The following is a 23437-nucleotide window of genomic DNA, read 5'->3' as shown; positions in this document are numbered from 1 at the left end:
CAGGAAAAAATTAAAAACAGGGCAAAAAATCACAATCTAGCACAGAAATTGCTTTAAATGATCAACTAAAGTTAAAAGCACATCGATTTAAATAAGCATTTATTACTTCTTGTCAAAAAATCTGTCTTTAGAGTCATAAATTAACTTATTCCAAATTACATACCTCATCCTCAAATTCCATAAGTAAAACAAAAACTAAACATTTTAAATGACTTTATTTTTCATTAATTCATAAAAGGAGAAACATCGAGGCAAAACTAAAAGTCATTTTTAAAAATGTACATTGACCTTAAAGTTGAGAGAGACAGACAGAGAGAGGGAGGGAGAGAGAGAGAGGGAGAGAAAGAGAGAGAGAGAGAGGGAGAGAGAGAGAGAGTGGGAGAGAGGGAGAGAGAGAGAGTGGGAGAGAGGGAGAGAGAGGGGGAAAGAGAGAGAGAGAGAGTTAGTCACTTACCCAGTCCCTGCTGGACTTTTCTCCGCTGTTGATTTGGACTCAGCAGTAACTCATTAAGCTCAGTTGCACTTTAATATATCTGCCCAGACCCTCAAGTGCAGCAGGCTACCAGTCACATGGGCAAGTAACTCAAACCTTTCAGCTTTGGGTATTTTTTTTAACTGCACATGGAATTGACAGACATTTCACTTTGGTCTTTCCTTCAGTTTTCTACTACTCTCTTTTGATAGAGCTCATTAACAGTTGCTCTCTCCTCTTCCTGAATAAATAGTTAATGCAAAAAGCAATGCTTCTCTCATTACTTAGGAGCCAAATGGATGCTTTATTACTTGAAAATGTTTTTTTTTTTTTTTCCCTAGGACAGCTCATCAAATGAAACAGAGAACCAGTAAATCATAATACAGTCCTGGCTCCAGGAGCCAACAGAGTGCTCCAGAAATCTCTAGGCTTCACTGAACTTACTGATATTACCAGAACAAATATCCCCAAAAGCATGTATTTCTCTTTATCCCATATGACATCACTATAAGAATTCTCTCTGTTATACAGCAAGATAAACATTTGTCATACAAAGAAACCAGTTTTTCTTCTTGACTTTTGCATTATATTGGTGGAATTCTAGCAAAAGTATGAAGTACATATAAAGTTTTAATTAGTTTTACTCCCTTTGTTCCTAAAAAGCCATTTTTAAATGGCAAAAAAAAGATCATATAAGGAGAAAATGTATTTGTCTTGCATCTTTAAAAAAAATTACTCTATACATATGCCTCAAATTAATCAACAGGCATTTTATTAAGTACACTATGTATGTGCCAGCCATTGCATACTATATGCTGGAGAAACAAATACAAAAGATGAGATTATCCCTCCTCTTAAGGAATTTACATTCTAATTGGATCTAATGTTCAAATAGTACAAATATTTTTCAGTAATAACATGGTTATATATGTATATATAATCTCTATATTCTCATGAAATAAAAAGTGCATTTAGGGGGCGGCTAGGTGGTACAGTGAATAGAGCACTGGGCCTGAAGTCAGGAGGACCTGAGTTTAAATCTGGACTCAAACACTTAACACTTACTAGCTGTGTGACCTTGGGCAAGTCACTTAACCCCAACTGTCCTGCCTTCCCCCATCCAAAAAGAAAAAAAAAAAGAAGAGGGAGGAGTTTCCTTCCCCAAAAACTCAATAAAAAGTGCATTTAGTTAACTCATTTTAAAATCAATCCTTATAAAAGTAGATTGATATATAAAGACAAAACAAATTTTGAACAACTTTGTTGCATATGAAAATAAATATTATAAAGTTAAGGGCAGTTTCTGCATTTTACACACACAGACATACTATATATATGTATATATTAGACAAATCAATGTTTTGCCCTTACAAAGTACTTCCCAGGAATAGCAAGAAGACATAAGAAATATCCTTCATTCCCTGCTGCTACCTACTTTTGTAATTTCTTGTCATTTCATCCCTTCCCCCTTCGGAGGCTCTCCTGACTGAACTCACTACCCCTCTCTACCTCCACTTCCAACCAGACATCAATTCTTTTCTCACCTTCTTCCATGTTAGATCCAGAGTAGAGGCTATGGTGGCAAGCTGGGGGCAGTAGTGAAGGAGAAAGAAGAGGAGAAGGTCCCACTGAACTCTCATTGGACCCAGAAGCATCTCCAATCCCCATCCCTGCTTAACTCCAAACAACCCCCATCCGAAGGCCTGAGACTTAGCCTTCACCTCTGAGCCCAAGGCCAGTTCCAGGGAAGGAAAGTCTAGGAGAACCTGGGTGTGATTTTCTTCTGAAATGTAGAAGAATCTTATTTTCAGTCTCGTTGGTGCAGAGATTCACCATTTAGTATCTATGTGTGACTTTCTTCCTTGGCCCTCTCCTCAGCCAGAGTCAAAAGTGAAAAAAAAAAAAAAACATGAAGGGAAGAGGCTAAGAAGGGAGTCTTTTTTATTTCTCATAGGTTTTTCTCTTATTAGTACCAAAGGTAAGTATATAAATAAAACCCTTAGGAAATATTAAAAGAGCTGTATCCAAGACAGCAAGAGAGAGGAGAAACCTTGATTAGAAGCAGTGGCAACAGCCAGGAAAAATGGAGAATGATTTGATTAATAACAGGTGAGGCACAAGTGTCCTGGGAGGACCAGTTCCTACCCCCAGAACCCTGAAGGCCATCTATCTCCCCAATTACCCGCACCCATCAGACCCAACCTTTTGAAGCCTTTGCCATGATGGCTTGAGGGCTGGAAGAATTCCCAATCCCAATGCCCACTGGGTGGGAAAGATGGAAAGAGAGAGAGTCCCTGTTCCCCTGAGTGGTTGGGGGAGATGTATTCTGAGTGTCTTGAGTTGGAATCTGGAATGCATTTTCCCATAGAAACCTCATTACACAGGGTGATTAGATTCCACAAAACTGTTGGTACAGTAAAGACATCTGCAGACGAGTCTGTAAACCTGTTCATCTCCGGGAAAATGGCTTTTAAGTTCCAAATAACTGACCACAAACAAACAATTTGTTGGTTAAGTTAAAGACTAGCTTTTCTTCTGTTTTTTTGGGCCAGTATGGTAGTACCTTGGTTAACAAATTCCAGCTCTTTGTTTCAATGAAAGTCAGTCTTGCTTAAAAAACAAAACAACAAATTAAATTATACAAAGGATGGCTACCTATGTTCACAGATATGACAAAAGCAACTTGATAAAAAGCCTTTGTTTATCCTCTACGAACACATGGCAAAATTACAAAGTTCTTGAAGTTTGTCTTCTGTTCTTGGTCCCTCCTTTCTGTGCCCTTTACCCCACCTCAATGTAGATTCCACTTTGTTCATCCATCCCCCAGGAACTTCTTCCACAATTTCATCCCAAGCAAAACCAGTAGAGATGGAATAATAACTCCTTAGTGTTTGTTGATAGATTCCATTTGAAGTGAAACTCATTTTCACTCAAGTGTTGAACCATAGGTTCCAGTCAAGTCAACACATACTTGTCAAGTACCTACTATGTGCCAAACACTGGGGCAGCTAAGTGGAATAGTGGATAGGGTTATGGGTTTGGAGTCAGAAAGACTCATCACCCTGAGTTCTATTCTGGCTTCAGACATTTACTAGTTCCTGGATAAGTCACTTACCCCTGTTTGCCTCAGTTTTCTCATCTGTGAAATGAGCTAGAAAAAGAAATGTCAAACTACTCCAGTATCTTTGCCAAGAAAACTCCCAATGAGGTCATGAAGAGTGTCAAGCAAGGCTGAAAAATAACTGAATGGTGGTATGTGCCAGGCACTGAACCTTACTGCTGGGGATAAAAAGGAAGGCAGAAAATAGTTCCTGCTCTCAAGGAGTTCAAAATCTAATGTGCAAAACAACAAGCAAATGACTATGTTCAGACAAGCTATAAATACAGGATAAATTGGAGATAATCTCAAGGAAAGCACTGGACTTAAGGGGTAGTGAAAAGTCTTCTTGGTGGGGTTTTAGCTGGAATCTGAAGGAAGCTGGGGAACCCAGGAGGAGGAGGTGAAGCAGGGGAGCATTCCAGCAATGGGGGACAGCTGGTAAAAGTGCCAAGTCAGGAGACAGATCCTCCTGTTCAAATATTGGCAAGGAAACCATACGGTATACCAAGGAAGGTATACAAGGGTTGGCAAGGTAGGGAGGGGGAAAAAATGGTGATGAAGGGGTTCGAAAGGCAAACAGAGACTCTGATATTTGATCCTGGAGGTAATAGGGAGCCACTAGAATTTACTGAATGAGGGTATGTGGCAATGTTGGGGGTTACGAAACGGTTTTTTCCCCTTTTTAATGGAATTTCATTTTTGGAGGAGCTAAAGAAATCACATAACCACTCTCTGGCAGGCTCCAAGACAATCATAAGATCACAAATTTAGGGTTTGGGGTGAGGGCCCATCCAAAAGGATAACCATAAAACAGGGTCACTCCATTTTTTATTTAAGTTTTCTCAGAGACTACTTGAGTTCTGTTTCTGGGAGATGTTGGCAGTGGAAAAGTGTCAGTGTTTTTTTTTTTTAACAGGGCCTGGGACCCACTTTAATCTAGCAACAAGCCTGCCTGCCTGATGGTGGGTCCTTCCCTCTAGACTTCCCATTTATTTAAACAAATACTTAAAGTATTAAGTGTTGACAACTGGCTAGGCACAGTATGTACTAAGGCAGTAGGAGTAAAGAGATAAAGGAAATTAAAATAGTATTATCCTTTTTTTTTTGCTTTTTGGAGGGCAGTTGGGGGTTAAGTTACTTGCCCAAGGTCACACAGCTAGTTTTTGTGTTAAGTGTCTGAGGCTGGATTTGAACTCCTGTCCTCCTGATTCCAGGGCTGGTGCTCTGTTCACTGCCACCTAGCCACCCCTGAAGTACTTTTTTTTTTTGCTTTTTGGAGGGGGGAAGGCAGGGCAATTGGGGTTAAGTGACTTTCCCAAGGTCACACAGTTAGTAAGTGTTAAATGTCTAAGGTTGAATTTGAATTCAGGTCCTCTGGACTCCAGAGCCGGTGTGCTATTGACTGCACCACCTAGCTGCCCCATGAAATAAGGATTTATTAAGAACTTGCCATGTGCTGAGCAATGAGCTACATGTTTTATAAATATAATTTCACTTAATCTTCACAACCCTGTGAAGTTGGTGCTATTATTATCCTCACTTTACATTGAGGAAACTGAGTCAGATAGCGGTTAAGTGACTTGTCCAGAGTCACATAACTAGTAAGCTTCTGAAGCTAAGTGTTCCTGACCCCAAGACCAGTGGTCTATTCACTGTACCATCTACAGATAGCTGTACCTCTGATTAAGAAGTTTCTGAAACGTGATCTCTTTGTTTTACTACTACCATACTTTGAGTGCTACTGGTTTATATTAATTAATCTTATGTTTTCAAGATCTTCTTAGTCTGGTTAGTGTAAGGCATGACACTAATACATAAAACAGGTCAAGCCAATATGGGCATGACATATACAAAAGTCTATGTCAAAATAAAATGACATTTGCAGCTTCACATGGAGAGAAACAAAAGAAGCGGGATATGAAACACAAAATAGCTTGAGAAGGAAAGGATTCTAATTCTACACAGGCTTTCTGCCCGGAACATAAAATCACTGCAAAACCTAGGAGTTTCCAATATGAAAAGACGTGATTTGTGAAAACAAAAAGGAACTGACTGGCTTTCTTCCTCAGGTCTTTCTAACTCCAGGTCCAGAACACTATCTGCTATTCTGCTAACTAACTGGGAGCCAAGCACTGGAGATACAAAGAAATAAGTGAAAGTGTCTTCCCTCAAGGAGCTTACATTCTGAAAGACAAAACAGTGTGTACTATAATTATAGATTATATTTTATTATAAATTTATTTATTAATAATAATTTTATATTAATAACAATAAATTCCTTATTATAATTTGATTATAAAAAGCAAATATAACGTAACCTTGGTTAGGAGGGCACTGAGAGCTAGAACATAAAAGGTCTCCTAAAGTCATCAACCATCCAGATTCAACAGCCTCAAAAAATTTGAACCTTTCCTCATAAAATCTCCATCCCTACTTTTCTTTATTAAACTCCTCCAGGATTTTCTCCAGTTTTTTTGGATTGTAGACTACGACAAAATATAAAGCCACAGTAAAATGCCCACACAAATTTTAAGGGATTTCCCTGGCTGCAAAAGTATTCCCACTTCTATATTTAGCAGATTTATTTTGACATCTCCCCACCTTTTGAGGGAATAAGATTTCCCCTAAAGTTTAGGAAATGTTGGGTCTGTCCTAATAAAATCGTGGCATAGGCATTCTTGATCAATACAAACCCCACCTTTCCTCTGCCCTCCCAGGCATGATGGAAACATTTTAGGGACCTCAGAATTCATCTAGCCCAGCACACTGCCCAAAGCATGGCCTCCCATTTGGAGCACCCCTGATGGACAGACATCTAGTCTTCATTTAGGACCTGCAATTTTGAAGCAACACTGAGAATCTCTTTTTGTATGGTTTTAATTGTTAGCTTTTCCTTATATTGAAAAATCTTCTTTCTTGTAGTTTTCATCTACTGGCCCTTGATCTTAGCCCTCCATGGACCAAGCTGAAAACTCAATAAAACAAGCTTATGTTGAATAATGCAGAGATGAAACAATTTAATTCTTTGCCTTGGCAATAGGGCCTAGTTAGTCACTAAGGTGCACTTGGAAGAATGGAATCAGTGCCAAAAGTGAGCTTTGAGTTCATTCTCAACTTTCTACTCAACATAAGAATATGCTTTGGGAGATTCTGACGTCAGACTCAAATTTCTCCAGTGACAGAGAACTGCCTGTTAAGGTATCACTCCATTGGACAGCGGAAAAACTATAATTGATATTGGAAGTCAATGTTTATATGAGAAAAAAAAACTGTCTTTCCTTCAACTTTCAACCTTGGGTCCTAGTGCTGCTCACACAAAATAAGTGGACTCCATCATCTACATGATGGCCTTAAAATAGTCAAAGACGGCTACCACATTCCCACAAGTCATTTCTTCCTCAGTTCCTTTAACTTATCATCATATGGAATAATTTCAAGTCTCCTCACTACCCTGGGTCATTTTCTTCTGGACAAACTCCAGTTTGTCAATGCTCCTCCTAAAAGTGTTTGTTGAATTAAATTAAACTGAGTGCCAAGTTGCACTCTAGCCAATGCAAAGGACAATGTGTGAGTTTCCTTTTTCGGCTGTATTTAGCTTAACAAGTAGATATTAAGCATTTACTATGCTCCAGGCACCATGCTAAGCACTGAAAATACAAAGTCTGGAATGAGAGCCGCTACCTTCAAAAGGATTATATTCTGTTGAAGGATACAACATGTATAGAGATAAATAAGCACGAGAGTGATAGAAAATAAATACATATTGATGGGGCATTAAGGACTGTGGGAATCAGGAAAGACCTCATGGAAGAGGTGGCATTTAAACTGAACCTTGAAGGAAACTAAGGGCCCCAAAGGGTGGAGGGAGAGTATTCCAGGAACATTGGATAGTCTGTGCAAAAGCATGGAAGGAGATGAAATGTCATGAATAGGAAATCACAAGTAGGTGGGTTTAGGGGAGCAATGTGGAATCAGTCTGGAAAGACATGGGAGAAGGATTGTGAAGGACATTAAATATCTAAAAGAGGAGTCTCTATCATAGAGGAAATAGGCACTAATGATTCTTGAGTACAGGAGTGACAAAGAGCTGTACTTCAGGAACAGAAATCTGACAATCTGGAGGACGGGACAAGGGAGGGGAGGAGCTGACTTCATCCAGAACAATTGATAATAACAATAATCTAGGGGAGAGGTGATGAGTGCTCAACTGGTGTGATTGTGGGATAAATGGAGAATCCTTCACATAAGACTTGTGATTAGCAGGTTAAAGTTGCCCCTGAACTCTGCTAATCTAGGTCGTCCATTACCCAGCTACAATGAGGCAAGGGGGCACAGGGGTCATAGGACAAGGAGAGAATGCTACTAGTCAGCCCAAGGGCTGGAACAGGGAGCCAGATCATTCTGCTTGGCAAATAACCAAGTTCTGCCCAATCCCTGACAAGGCTGCCCTAAAAATATCTGAAGAATGTATAATTTTCAGAAGTCTATTTGGAACCATTCTGGCTCTTGCCCACTGGCAGATATGGCTAATGGTCCTATTTGGCTATAGGTGATGATCTCTTGAAAGCCTTTTTGTCCTTTTTGCTTTTGGCTGACTGGCATTTTCCTGACTGGTGAGTCATTGAGGCTCAATCACAGCTAGCTGATCTATGGAAGGATTTATGTAATGAAGACCGGGAGGTCCAGCCCTCTTAGTATCACAAAGCAGACCTTCAAAATAAAAGAGAAGGCACGTGAATTAGTGGTAAGGTATTGGTAATGCTATTTAGGGTTACACCTGATAGACACGTAAGCTAAGGGTTTCTGTATGTTAAATTTTAAATTAATTTAAATTTTCTAGGTACAATTTTTTGTTGTTGTTTAGTTTTCAATTTGTGTCCGATTCTTTGTGAGGCCTTTTGGGGTTTTCTTGGCAAAGATACTAGAGTGGTTGGCCATTTCCTTCTCCAGCTCATTTGACAGATGAGGAAACTTAGGCAAACAGTTAAGTGACTTGCACAGGGTCACATAGCTGGTAAATGTCTGAGACCAAATTTGAACTCAGGAAGAACTCAGGAAGTCTTCTAGTATTGGTGCTCTATCCACCACACCACCTAGCTGCCCCTCTAGGTACAACACTTTATAAATCCAAATGATAGGGAAAAGAATGAATAAACTGAATTTGATATAAATGATACTTTGATAATTACTTAGAAATGATTGAATTACTTATAAATGTAAATCATACTTTGGTAATTACTTGGAAATAACAAGAAAATTTCTAAATATTGAAAATTAAAAAATTTCAATGATGATGCTCTCTAATTAGAAAATCAATTTTCCACTCCAAGAAAACTGCTAATAGATATAGAATCATCTCATCATTGTTAAAAAAAAAAAGCATCCCACCCTATAAGGAACAAGTCAATACATCAATCTCCAGAAGCTATTTAATCTCCCTAACTTTAGAAAAGATTACACCCAAATTATCCCACACATGTGCCATTGCATGCTCCTTAGAATATCTTTGTGAATTAAGTACAAAATAACTTTATTATTACTTATTGTAGATAAGGAAATAGACAGGGTATCAGGACGGGACCTCTGCTGCAATCAGTACAGGGAACACACTGGAGAGTTCTAGTTGCAGAAATCTTCCTGCAGGACTGAGAAGTCATGAAGTGACAACTGTCACAGAGCCAGGATGTCAGGTAGGATTTGAATGGTAGTCATCCTGACCAGTTTTCTATCCACTACACCAACCTGCCTCTTTAAAGGAGGTGATAAGGATAACCAATATAATGGAGTAAAGCCATACATGTAACACCTGGGTCTTAAAATTCTCATAATTCTCTTGTTTTAACTTTTAAAAAAAATCCACATAGTAAATGCACATGCAAATACACATAGGAAAGAGAAAGCATCATCTAATATACAGAAAACTAAACTGGAAATTTAAAGCCAAGCCTATTTTACTTTATTGACCAGTAAGTTCTTTATTTTACTCCATATTCCAAATAAGTTAGTAATATTTATCAGCTGATGAAATAGCCTATTGTGATGATGGGCTTGGCATCAGATAAGATGAGGTAATGAAAGGACACAAGAAATCTTGTGGTAGAAACTGCAACGTTATACAGAGAATGTATCATTAGATTTCTTATTCCAATTTCCAAAATCTTATTCTAGGGCTAAATCACTACAGCTTTTAAAAGAAAGCCCATTTACCAATTTTTTTTCTAGTTTGAGATAGTTGTGATTTTGTAAGTTTTTAAAATATATATGTGATGAACAGAATATAAATTCTGGTATCTGTTTGTGGGAATTATCTCCACAGCCTCTGGTGCAAACAACAGTAATGTTTTCATGGTATCTTACAAATTAAATTATTTTTTAAATAGGATCCTAAGATTTTTTTTTTAAGTTTTGTTCCCTTATTTAGTCGTCATTTATTAAACATCTGCTGTGTTCTGGGCACCCTGCTAAGCACTTACAATGCAAAATTTAAAACAGTCCCTGCCCTCAAAGAGCTTGCAATCTAATGAGGGAGACAACATGCAAACACTGATGTACAAATAAAATATATAGAAGATTAACTGAGATCCTCTCCGAGGAAAGGTACTAAGGCTCCCTATAGAAGGAGTGGCTTTAGCTGAGACTTGAAGCAAGTATTTCAATAGGAAATTCCAACATATTTAGAAATCATGAGAATAAAACAAAAATATGTTTTGAATACTGTAAAAGATATCAAATCTTCTAAAGTGGGTAGAAGCCACGATGGAATTAATTAGTTAACTGATGAAAAGAAAAGCATTTATTGTGCTTATTAAGAATCAAACTCTATATGCTAAACTGTAGATGCAAACGCAAAAACAAAGATGGTCCTGGACTTCAAGAAACTTCCATTCTAACAGGAGAAAATGCACTCAAAGATGTGGTAGCCAGGGAGGGGCACTTTGGTTTGAAGAGAGGGATGGTGAGTAGAAGCTATCTGAAATTACAATACAGTGATAATGAGCATATGCCATTAACACAATGTTTATTGGAATAAACATTTCACTCCTCACTTCTCCTATACACCTTTTTATCAGGAAGAAGAAAGCTGATATCCAGCTATTGCACTGTGTTGAAGACTTAAATATACCCACATAATGTATTTGTAAGCAGAAAAGTGCATTTGAATTCCTAAGGAGGTCATGCTTTCAAGGCTATCTTTAGGATACAGGGTACTTAGGTTTCTGCTGAGAAGGAACTACTTTCCATTTTCCCAAAGATTTGAAAGGGGGAAACCATGAGGAAATGTGGGGGAGGTTGACAGAGAAGTAAAAAGCTCACAGAACACTCTTGCTGGCTATCTGGCTGTCCTTTACTCCATTCTAGGAATCAAAACAAACTTTTCAACTACCTTGAAGACCTACCTTCAAGATCTCCATGGATATCCCTGGTATTGAGCGTAGGGACTCTTATTTTAGCAGGCATCGTGCCTCCAAATCACACATTGCGCATGATGACAGTGTACAACACACCAAGAAAGGCATGGGACTGTCCTTTTGCAGGACAACTGAGCATGTTGGGGTTAAACAAAGTCAGAATTAAAGTCACCTTGATTTAAGGCAGAATACATTCTCCAAGGCTTTTGTACTGCCACAAATCTATATAAACATTGTAATTATATTATCTTAATGTTAGAATGAGATTGGTGAGTCATTCAGAAAGCTTTCATGAAATTTTCAATTTGCTTCCTCATAACCATACCCTAATCTTCCATATTATAATCAACTAATATTTCTTTCCTTAAAAGTAACCCAAATTTGCATGCCATTATCTCTACTACAGAGGATGAGGGTTAGAGAAATTCCTCTGAATTAAATCAACATCTTGATTTCTTGTTGACTTTGGCACAAAGCTGGGCATAGAAAGGATATGAAAAATACAACAGAAAATATACCAAAAAAGAAAATGGTTTAACAGACTACATTGAAAATCCACATATATGTTATAAATTATTTCTTCAAAAAGAGCATTGGGAAGAATTGGACAGGTCTGGCAACAAATAACATCACAAAAAGTCCAACAGATTACATATTGAAAGGGTATGATTGTTCTAACTAAGATAATTTCAAAATCAAGTATCTATGTATAGACAGTTCAACAATTTCTTAGTGCAAAGATCAAAATCAACATCAAACAAGATGAAAGAAGAAAGGTGGAAGCATGATGTGGTATATAATTGTAAAACAGCTTTGACCCAACCTGTTTAAAAAGCTATTGATATTTTTGAAAGGGAAATGTATAGAAGATAAGACATTGACACAGATCATCACTGGTCCCTAGGTAAGGAAGTTTAACCAATCATTTGTGCCAAAGAGTAGGCCAAAAGGGAAGAGAAACAACCATAGTCAGCAAACATCTTATCTCCTTGCCAAGTGGAAAGATGAAAACCAAGGAAAACAATAATTTACAATACAGATTTTCAAAGAAAGATGATGAGGAATTATAAACAATGTTAGCTCATAAAATAAGAACAGGATGAAGGAAAAACAAGCTTATAAAGGTCAGTGAGATGAATAATAATAATGTGACAATAATAACATTTTATATAGTGCTTTAAAGTTTGCAAAGTGCTTTATATTTAACTCATTTGACCCTCACAATAACTCTTTGTAGTAGGTGTTATTATTATACCTATTTTACAGTCCAGGAAATAAAAGCTAAGAGAAATTGGATCATCTTCCATAGGTCATATAATTCATATAAGAGTTAAGAATCAAATCTAAGGCCTCATTTCAAGTCCAGTTTCTTTCTAATACACCACAGCGTCAGATCATACTGAAAGTATTTAAGAGTAAAACTGGAATGAGGGTGGGAAATGATTTGAAACCAGGAGGTCTGGGCTTGAATCTCAACTTAGAGTTCATCTTAATATCTACACTGGAAAAACCCAAAGGATATAGAATGCTTGGTTTCCACATAATGACATGAAGTTGAATGGACAGCACATAGAGCCAGTCCATAAGAATATACTTGGACATACACTGTAGATGGACAACAAATCAGAAACCAAAATTGAACAGGAAGAAGAGAACAAGCTGAACTTTACCTGAGAAATTACTTCATGACTTTTAATGAACCCAAGCACCTTCATGAAACAAAAGCCTCCATTTCTTTCATTGGTTCTAACTGTCTATGAGTCAGAGAAGAATTAGGGTTGTAGGTCACCCAAAGAAAAATGAGGAATATATGGCAAACATAAATAAGTAGAGGAATAATAATAGTGAAGAATTTCATACAAGAAGTATAAAAGATATTATGAAAGAGATGTATGACCTGCAAAATATACGGAAAGTCCATATGTTCCATTAGTATCAATGTAATGCCAGCAGACAGGAAGATCCTCAGTTCACTGGTTTGATACTCTATGGAAGATGTACTTGGGAAATATGCGCTGGATAAAGAGATATTCATGGCTTCCAAAACACATGCTTGGAAAGGTACCCATGTCAATAAGATCACAGGACCATAAAAATATCAAGAAAGTTGATTAAACTATACTGGTTATGAAAAATAATTTTTTCAGTAACACAAGTAGATTCTCTGCTAATAGAGTGATTTTTCAAAGGACTCTGAAGCTATAAAAAATCTTGGATCATCCAATCTAATCAACACATAAAATCACAGATTCTTAAGAGCTATAAAAATGTTAGGTAATTTAGTGTACCCCCTACCTATTTTATAGCTGAGGTCTAGGGGTATTAAGTGATTTGCCCCATACTGCATAGCAAATTAAGAGCCTGACTTCCAGTCCCATATTTTTCCAATCACACTAAAATTCTGGGAACAAAATATTCATAATACATAGTCATATGGAATTTGGTATATCCTTAAACATTACACTGGTTATGCTGTCTATAGAAATTAATGTTCTCTTTTAATATTAATTACAATAAAAAGGATCACAATGAACTGATCAATTATTTATGTAGATTGTCACATCATCTTCCATTGTAATTGAGCAACACACAAGCAGCAGTTAATGGAAACTTTAAGAATATTACCATTACAGTTAATATTTTCAGTTTGTACCAGATAGATTGAAAAATACATTAGCAATATTCCCTTGGCACAGACTCTTTTAGTTTAATAACAGTAAACTGTTGTGAATAGGATACAACCGGCAATTTCAAAGGAAAGAAATTATTTTCTTTGTGTTGATCACCACAAAGTTGAAATTTATCCCAAAAACTATTTTCCATTACACTTAGATGACAAGTGACAGGCTGGGAAATAGCTGACATTCCTGAAGAGCTCAAAATAATCTGTGAAAATAATACCATGTATATTACTTTTAAGTTCTTAAATAGAATGTTTTAGGTTCCTAGGACATCCCAAAAGATCTTATAATAAGTATATGAGGCAAATATGAAATACCATACATCGATTAACATTGATTTTAGCATGATAGGCATAGATTAAGAAAGAAAAGGACAAAATTAAAACAAACACAATAATTAAGTATAGAAGAAAATGAAAATAAAGAAGAAACCAGGAAGTGTAACTTGCTTTCCCACCAGACTAGAAGGCAAAAGGAGAAAGATTAATCAGACAGAAAATAAGAAATTCAATATCTCTGTAATTTTCCACAATAGTTCTGCAGATTAAAAGAAAATCACATCTAGAAGAGCCATTGCCAAGGTTTTGTATCTTTCATATAAACATCATACCTCGTCTTGTATCACTTTGACTGTATACATGTTTTATTTCCTGTAAAAGATCATAAATTCTGGGAGGGAAAGGATCTGATCCCATTCATTAGTTCAGCCAACAAGCATTCATTAAGAATGGACTTTGCCAGGGGCAGCTAGGTGGCACAGTGAATAGAGCACTGACCCTGTAGTCAGGAGGACCTGAGTTCAAATCCTCCCTGACACTTAACACTTACTAGTTGTGTAACCTTGGACAAGTCACTTAACTCCAATTAGCCTGCCTTCCCGGTTCCAAAAAGCAAAAAAAAAAAAAAAAGATGTTGCACAGAGCACTGTTTGGGACACTAAGGAAAATACAAAGGTTGAGATAAGACAAGGTTCTAGCTATCATAGATTTTATAAGTAGGAGATGATATACATAACATTTAAAAGGTATATTACAATGTACCAAAATTAAGAAGCTATTTGAAGTTTAGTAGAGAAAGACATTACAAAGTGGTTAGGTCAAGGAGAGCTTCATAAAAGAGGAGGCATTTAGACTTTTAATGGGCAAACAGGAAAAGAAGAAGGGTAGGAAGGGCATTCTACTGAAAACAGAGAACAAAAGCATCGAAGTGAAAGAGTACATGGCATGTTGACAGAAAAAGAGTGGACCAGGCTGGTCCGAAGGAAGAGTATATAGAAGGTAATGTTAAGAAACTGGGCTAAAATAATAGCATAACATCAGATTATAGAGAGTCTTATGTGCCAGGCAAAGATGCCTGAACTCTACTATGGAGTCAATAAGGAGCCACAGAAAACTTCTGACATAAACAGATCTATACATAAGAAAGATTATTATGACAGCAGTTTAAAGAATTCACCATGCATATAATCATATAATGCATATACAATCATATAATTCACCAGCACATATAGAGGGAATGTAGAATACATAGAGGGAAATAAAATGAGGAGTTTGAGGAATTTGACTAACCTTTGAGGAATTTGGCTACATATATATAGAGCCAAAGGAAATGTAAAATATATAGAGAGGGAAATAAAGTAAGGAATTTGAGGAATTTGTAATCCTAAATCAACCAGGAAGGACAGAACTATAGACCCTCACTCTTGCTCCTGTATCTAATGTGGGTGTGTCCCTAGTGAACACCACACCCCATTCCTCTGCAAAAAACAAACAAAAAAAACCCTCACCAGCTCTAAATTCTACAATCCAAAGAAAGATGAAGTTAAAGACAAAAAGAATGAAATCAGTATATGAGTGATAGGTGCAGGAGAAAGAGAGCAGGTTTAACAGAGAGATGGTAAACTCAGTTTTGAACATGTTGAACCTGAAGCAGCAAGGGGGCACCTAGGTAGAGATGTTATCTTTTTCTTCCTTAGCAGCAAAAACAGTGACAGTGAGTGGCCAACAAACAGCTGTTTGAGAAAGGAACACATACAGTAGTAAAGATGATTACAACTCAGTTTTCTGAATCAGACATTTGTTTTGCTACATTCAAACTATATGCTTTGAAATTCCTCCCCTCAAAAGGCAAACAGTTGTTAATCGTACAACTTTGTTTCCCCAATGTAAGTAGTTATGTAATATTTTAAACTTTTAAAACATCATTTGTAAAAATGACTCATTTGCTTAATGATCTTAATAGGAAAGAACAAAACTGGATTGTGAGGACTCATAATCCAAGAAACACTTTAATTTCTAAATTAAAAAGCGTTAAGAGAGAGCAGTAAAATGTCCCTACCTTTTGAGTGCCAAGAGACACAATGTATTTGTCAATACCATACATACATTTTGACGCATGGTTTTGGCACTTCATTATATATTGTGTTTTTTTCATGTGTATACTTTATCTTATTCCTAAATTACGTTTGTTAGGGACACGAATTAGCAAACTGTTAATACTTAGATTCTAGGCTCTGGATTAACCAAAACTGGGTTCAAGTCTTTCCTCTGCTACTCTCAGTCATGGTAGGTGGTATCTGCAGATGGCAATCTGCAAATTGCTTAATCTCAGTGCCAAAATGAGGGGCTCTAAATGTCGACCCTAAGTCACTTCACCCGTGAGACTATGGCTGCCAATCAGCATAGGTACAGAGAGTTTCCATAGTGGGAATTCCTCACACAGATGAAGTCATAGGTTTGGATTTTTTTAAGTGTATCGATACTATGTCAAATGCTTCTTTTGTAGGACCCTACAGTGCTAAGTCCATCACAGCCACTAGAGTAGCTACTTGGTTACTTTTGACTCCTTGAATTGGGATATTAAAATTTGGGATCGACTCTTGGTAGAGAAAAACTGGAAAAATATAGGAAAGAAAAATTTGAAAGCACTCAGATGTTTTCCCAAAGTGGCATATAAGCTACCTCGCAAAAATACATTTCCATAAACAAATTTAATGAACTTTTGAAAAAAATTCTAATACAATCTAGGAAAAAATTTAATCAGTAAATAGGCATGGTAAGTGAAATTATATGTAATTGTCCTATCTTCCATGGCAACATTAACTAAAATAGAAAGATATCTAAATTTCAATACTTCTAAGAAGACTTGGTGAAGCAGGTGAAATCAGAAAGCAAACAATGGTATCAATAGTTCTGTACAATTTCTTAATTTATGGTAGTTCTTTCTGTGGATGTGGATAGCCCTCTCCATCATGAATCCTTTAGAGCTGTCTTATAACCTTGCATTGCTGAGGGGACCCCAGTCTATCAAAGTCAGTCATCATAGATACAACGTGTCTGTAATTGTATACGATGTTCTCCTGGTTCTGCTCTTCTTACTAAGCATCAATTTATATAAGTCCCTCCAAATTATTATGAAGTCTGTCTGCTCCTCATTTCTTACAGCACATTAGTATTCCATACTTGCATATACCACGACTTGTTTAACCATTCCCCAATTGATGGGCATCCCCTAGATTTCTAATTCTTTGCTACCCCAAAAAGAGCTGATATAAATATTTTTGTGCATACGGGTCCTCCTCCCACTTGTATGATCTCTTTGGCATACAGCCCTAGAAGTAGTATTTCTGGGTCAAAGGCTATGCACATTTTTATAGCCCTTTGGGCATAGTTCCAAACTGCTCTCCAGAATGGTTGGATCAGTTCACAACTCCACCAACAATGCATTAGTGTTCCAACTTTCCCACATCTTCTCCAGCATTTATCATTTTCCTGTTTTGTCATTTTAACCAATCTGACTGGTGAGATGTGGTACATCAGAGTCATTTGCATTTGCATTTCTCTAATCAATAGTGACTTAGAGCATTTTTTCATATGCTTATAGAAATCTTTAATTTCTATGAAAACTCTCTGTTCATATCCTTTGACCATTTATCAATTGGGGAATGACTTATATTCTTATAAATTTGACTCAGTTCTCTATATATTTTAGGAATGACACCTGTATCAGAGACACTGTTGTAAAAATTCTTTCCCAGTTTTCTACTTCCCTCCTAATCTTGGTTACATAGGATTTATTTGTACAAAAACTTTTCAGTTTAATGTAATCAAAGTTATCCATTTTGTATTTTATAATGCTCTCTATCTCTTGTTTGGTCATAAATTCTTCCCTTCTCCATAAATCTAACAGGGAAACTATTCCTTCTCTCAGATAGCTTACAGTATCAGTCTTTATACCTAGATAGTGCATACATTTAGAGTTTATTTGGTTTATGGTATAAGATATTGGTCTATGCCCAGTTTTTGACATACTATTTTCCAGTTTTCCTAGCAGTTTTTGTAAAATAGTGAATTCTTATCCCAGAAGCTAGCATCTTTGGGTTTATCAAACAGTAGATTACTATAATCGTTGACTACTGTGCCTTGTGTACCTAATCTATTCCCCAGTGAATTTATAAATGAACTTTTAGGGGCACAGCAAATAGAGCACCAGCCCGGGAGTGAGGAGGACCTGAGGTCAAATCTGTCCTCAGACACTTAACACTTACTAGCCATTGGGGTGGCTAGGTGGCACAGTGAACAGAGCACCGGCCCTGAAATTAGGAGGACCTGAGTTCAAATCCAGCCTCGACACTTAACACTTCCTCGCCACGCAACCTTGGGCAAGTCACTTAACCCCAATTGCCTTGCCTTTCCCCCTCCAAAAATAAAAAAAAAAGAACTTTTAGATCAAAATGTTGGGAACTGAATATGAAGAGTCTATCACAACTCAGTATCATATAACAACAATAATAATGTCTAGCCCTTCAGGGTTTGCTAGTGATTGCAAGTCAAGAGAGACAAAGTTAGAGAGAGACAGAGACAGACCTGGAAAGATATTTCAATGTCATCTCGTCAAACCTCTTGAACTTACACTTAAGAAGACTGAAGTCAAGTGATAAGTGATGCATCCAAACTTATACACTCTGATCCAGGATATGAAGCCAGGCAGGTCTTTTGACTTCTCCCTCAAAAGCAGTGCACACTAACTTCTAATAATCAGTCCATTTATAAGTACAATAGAGTTTGTTCAATTGAAGTAAATATCGGGTTGGGAGTGGCTTTTGGTTTGTTCTGTTCTTAAATATAGGTATATACAGACTGATTGGCAGAGAAGGCCATATGAGTTGTTGAAATAAACAACAAAGTAAGGAGGGTGATAAGAGGGGGTTATAGAAAGGTTCACCTGCCCAAAGTTATCTTCCCCACTAGCCTACTACAATCCCTGAAATTCCCAGCATTAGTCATCCCTTGGGGAGGCAGTATGGTGTATGACATGAGAAAGAAAGACACTTCGAGTCAGAAAACCTGAATTTGAACCTTGTTCTGCCTCATAATTCTTGCGTAACCTTAGGGACAGCTAGGTGGCTCATTGAATAAAGTACCAGGTCTGGAGTCAGGAAGACTCATCTTGAGTTCAAATCTGCCCTCAAGCACTCACTAGTTGTGTAACCTTGGGTAAGTCACTTAATCCTGCTGGCCTCAGTTTCCTCATCTGTAAATTGAAATAACAAATCACTCCAGTATTTCTGCCAAGAAAACACCAAAGGGGGGCTGGACTAGATAACCTTTAAGGTTCTTTCAAATATTTTGATTGTAGCTACTTAGTCATCTAACAGGGACTTAAGGGAAGCACTAGAAGATATTCTTTGGGGGGAGAAAAGGGAGGTTATTTATGTGATCTTGGGCAAGTCACTTAAGTTCTCATCATCTATAGAAAAAAGGGATAGTAGCTAGTAGCTGTTCCATAAATACCATCCTCCTCATTTTTCTCTTCTTTCTCCCCTATCTATATGACTTGGATAGTTGGTATCTTATCAAAATAAAGTAACAGGGCTAAGCAAGCCAAAAAGAAATGTAGTAAGGGCAATCATAACTTCTATATGGGCTATACATCCTTTCCTTACTCCACTGTAGCAAAATTTATAGGAAGAATTTGTTTTTGTCTTGTATCCCCAATGCCTAGCATAGTGTCTAACATGTACTATCATAGGTCTTTAGTGAGTGTTCACTGAATAAATGGGGATTGAATGAATCTTTAGTACCATTCACTGCTTTCTTAATACAATAATGGACAAACGATGCTCTTGAGGAAGAACAGTGATGATTATTTAATGTTCACAAGTTGTCCCTTTAGCAATATGTTCTAGAATTTTGTCAGAAATTAAAGACAAACTTTCCAGGTTGAAGTCTACTGAGTATGAGATCATAAATTTGGAAACATAAGGGAACATGGGAGTCCATCCAGTTCAACTCTCTCATTTTACAAATGAAGAAACTGACTCCCAGAGTGGGAAAATATCTTAAACTTCAACAACCAACTTTCCAGTCTTATTCCACAGGCACCTTTATGGACTTTTAATTATGGTCAAACTGACCTACTTGCTATTCCCTGTACTTAATCTCCCTTCCCCCACCTAGATACCTTTGTACAGGATGACCTTCATGCCTGGAACACTCTCTGTACTTTCTTCCCTTTCTTAAATATGTAACTTCCCTCAAGGATTAGGAGGAGGCACATAAGGCAGTTTCCCTAACTGATTAGGGAGTTCTGATCAGTGTTCCTTCCATCCTCAATCGACCATGTGCCCACTGATCTGTTTAGATCTTGTATCCTCCCAGGAGAATGTAAGATCTTTGAGTGCAGGCATTGTTTTCACTTTTACTAGGCAAAGTATTTACCACAGTGCCTATTGGATTGAACTGAATTCTTTCCACAACATTTGGAATATGAATCAAACATACATGGTTCTATGAACTTTGGTTAACCCAAATCCTAACAATAAGGTTAGTAACAAGGCTTCCAGTGGTTTCTATGGCCAATGATTTTCTCCTCCCAGAAAAATAGTGCAAACCATATTCAAGTAAAATAAAATATATGAAGATTGTCTTTCTAGCACCCTCCCCTCAGCTCTCCCATCAGACTCCTTACTATGATGCTATTGGATTTTGGATTACTAGGAAAGGTGTTTACCAAACACTGGGCTGCCTTTCAAGACCTACTCAGCAAATGACACTCAGAAGCAAACAGCCCAATCTTGTAGTCGACATAATAAATTGCTATAACTCTAGAAATATTAGAACTATATAAAAGAATGAAAATGATAGAAAATTACATATGAAATGGGGGCGGCCAGGTAGCACAGCGAGTAAGAGCACCGGCTCCAGTGTTGAGAACACCTGGAGATCGAATCCCGGGCTCAGACACTTAGCACCCACCCAGAAACACCTGGCTGTGTAACCTTGAGCAAGTTACTTAACCCCAATTGCTTAGGGGCGGCCAGGTGGCTCAGCGAGTAAGAGCACCTGCTCCAGTGTCGGGATGACCTGGATCAAATCCGGGCTCAGACACTCAGCACCACACCCAGAAATAACTGGCCGTGTAACCTTGAGCAAGTTACTTAACCCCCGATTGCTTAAAAAAAAAATTACATATGAAATAACTAGATGACCATATTATTATTATTATTATTATTTATATAATTAGATACTCCAATTAAGGACAATGCCAATTGTGTATATGTCTAGACTTCAACATGGCTTTGAATACGACAGAATTAAATAATAAAGCATATGTTTAACTCAAACTAATATATTCTTTTTCTAATGCTTTGGTAATTTTATATTTGTTCAGTTGAAAAGCAACATAACAAAAACATAAAAAAGAGTCTATTTATCAAACCATCAAAATGAGGGGAAAATAAGAAAAAACTGTTACCATGAAGAATTCAAATACAAGCATCCTATGATTTTTAAGTGTATAGGATTCCTTTCTAGTGGAAAAAATACAATGTATAAGTTCCACCGAAATTAGCTATGCATTTTCATTTCTCGTTTCCTTAGACATGTTTTAGGCCTCTTCTAAGACACGGCACAAAATTCCTGTAAAAATAATGGATAAGTAAGAGAGGTAGCTAGGGTTTTTAACCAAATCTAGCTTACAAAGTCAAGTAATAGTCAAACTTCCTATCAATAAAGTCAAATATTAAAAGCATACATTATTCAGAATAGGTATTATTTTCATCAAAACTCTTTGTGTCAGCTTGAAAATGAAGAAAATAATTACAGTGGGATAAAAATTTAAATGCTTCATAAAAATGGCTCCAGGCTTCAACATTAATTGCCTCTGTGGCTTCTATTCCATTTCTTGATGCTGTATCAAATTAATTTGGTATTTTAGTTGTTTGCTCAGGGTGTTTTTAAAATGTAACCTGAAAAAGGAAATGCTAAAGGAAACTGCACAGACTAATGAAAAGGGGAATTACTTGAAAGAACTAGATGAATCAGGAACCAATGAATGAGGGAGTTTTAGTGCCACAATGTTATATTAATGTCTTTATAGAGACTGAGTGTGATTGATTTTAATTTAAAGCTTATTTATGTTTATTATTACTTTCTAAAGGAATGATTATGAGGTTGGAAAACATCATTAAAGACATGATGAGGGATATCCCCTTACAATGGGTTCTGGAAAAACAAATGATGTATGCTAATGAGGACCAGAAGCCTTAACTCTCTTATCACACAGAGCTATAAAATCTTAGGATCAGTTAGGGAAATAGTAGTAGAAAATTGGAAAGCATCAGTATATTGAACAGAAACTCATTTCTAAGATCTTTACAGAGAAGTATAGCTTAGTACAGTGCCTGGCACATAATAGGTACTTAGTCAATGTTATTGACTAAGTGACCATTAAGTACTAAGTAGAATCAGTTCAATTTGGATTCTAACATCACAGTCTTAGATTTGCTTAGAGACACAATTCTCACAATAGAGTAATGGTGGCAAATGAAGAGTTCTCTTGATAGTATAGGACTTTCAAAATTTTTACATTTATTTTTGGTTTTCAACATTCACTTTTATAAGATTTGGAGTTCTAAATTTTCCCCCCTCACTCCACACCTCCCTCCCCAAGAAGGCATGCAATCTGATATAGACTATACACACATGATCATATTAAACATATTTCCACATTAGTCATGTTGTGAGAGAAGAATCAAAACAAAAGGGAAAAAAGAATCAGAAAGGAAAAACAAATCCAAAAAAGAGAGAGAAAATAGTATGCTTCAATCTACATTCAGACCCCATAGTTCTTTCTCTGGATGTAGATAGCATTTTCCATCATGAGTAAGGCTGTTTTTAAAAATGAAGGATAAGGAGGTAAACCATTCTAGAGTAGTTAGGGGGGGTAAAGCAAAGAATACATAGAATCTTCATTGCCAAATCTCAGTCCTTATCCTTTCTGGTCTCTCTGTGGCTTCTTATGCAATTGCTCATTCCTCCTCACACTCTCTCTTCCCTTGACTTTCATGACCCTGCTTTTTCTGGGTTCTGTTTCTAATCTGACCTCTCCTTCTGATCATCTTCCATCCTTTAATTGTGGGAAGTCACCAAAGCTCTGTCCCAGACCTTTACCCCACCCCCTTTTCTGCTCTCTCTCTCTCTGTGTCTTTCTCTTTCCCCTTCCCCCCCCCTCTCTCCCTCAGTCCCTCCCTCTCTGTCTGTCTCTCCTTCCTTACCTCTCTCTCTGTCTCTCTCTATCTGTCTTTTTCTCTCCCTCCCTCCCTCTCTGTCTCTGTCTCCCTCCTTTCCTCTCTCCGTCCCTTTCCCTCTCCCTCCCTCCCTCTCTCTCTCTCTCTCTGTCTCTGTCTCTCTGTCTCTCTCTCTGTCTCTCTGTCTCTCTCTCTGTCTCTCTCTCTCTCTGTCTCTCTCTCTCTCTCTTTCTCTCTCTCTCTCTG

At 37.2% G+C, this 23437-nt stretch overlaps 1 protein-coding gene across 10 annotated transcripts in view; it reads right to left on the bottom strand.

Moving 5' to 3' along the window:
- DGKH (diacylglycerol kinase eta) overlaps window positions 1–23437 on the bottom strand; it is a 239064-nt gene that overhangs the window by 103162 nt on the left and 112465 nt on the right. Inside the window, exon 1 of one of the 10 annotated variants that reach the window (XM_069068666.1) lies at window positions 455–4589. The exons of the other annotated variants lie outside the window; for them this stretch is intronic. The gene's annotated coding sequence lies outside the window, so the exon portion shown is untranslated. Of the gene's footprint in view, window positions 1–454; window positions 4590–23437 lie in introns of those variants that run through there. 10 annotated transcript variants of the gene reach the window in all.

This window comes from Petaurus breviceps, unplaced genomic scaffold, assembly GCF_028583685.1.
Source record: "Petaurus breviceps papuanus isolate PSGF00001 unplaced genomic scaffold, PetGlider_PUasm1.0 90769, whole genome shotgun sequence".
Classification (NCBI taxonomy): Eukaryota; Metazoa; Chordata; class Mammalia; order Diprotodontia; family Petauridae; genus Petaurus; species Petaurus breviceps.
The sequence above is the reverse complement of the archived record's forward strand: the minus strand, read 5'-3'. Positions and strand labels throughout refer to the sequence as shown.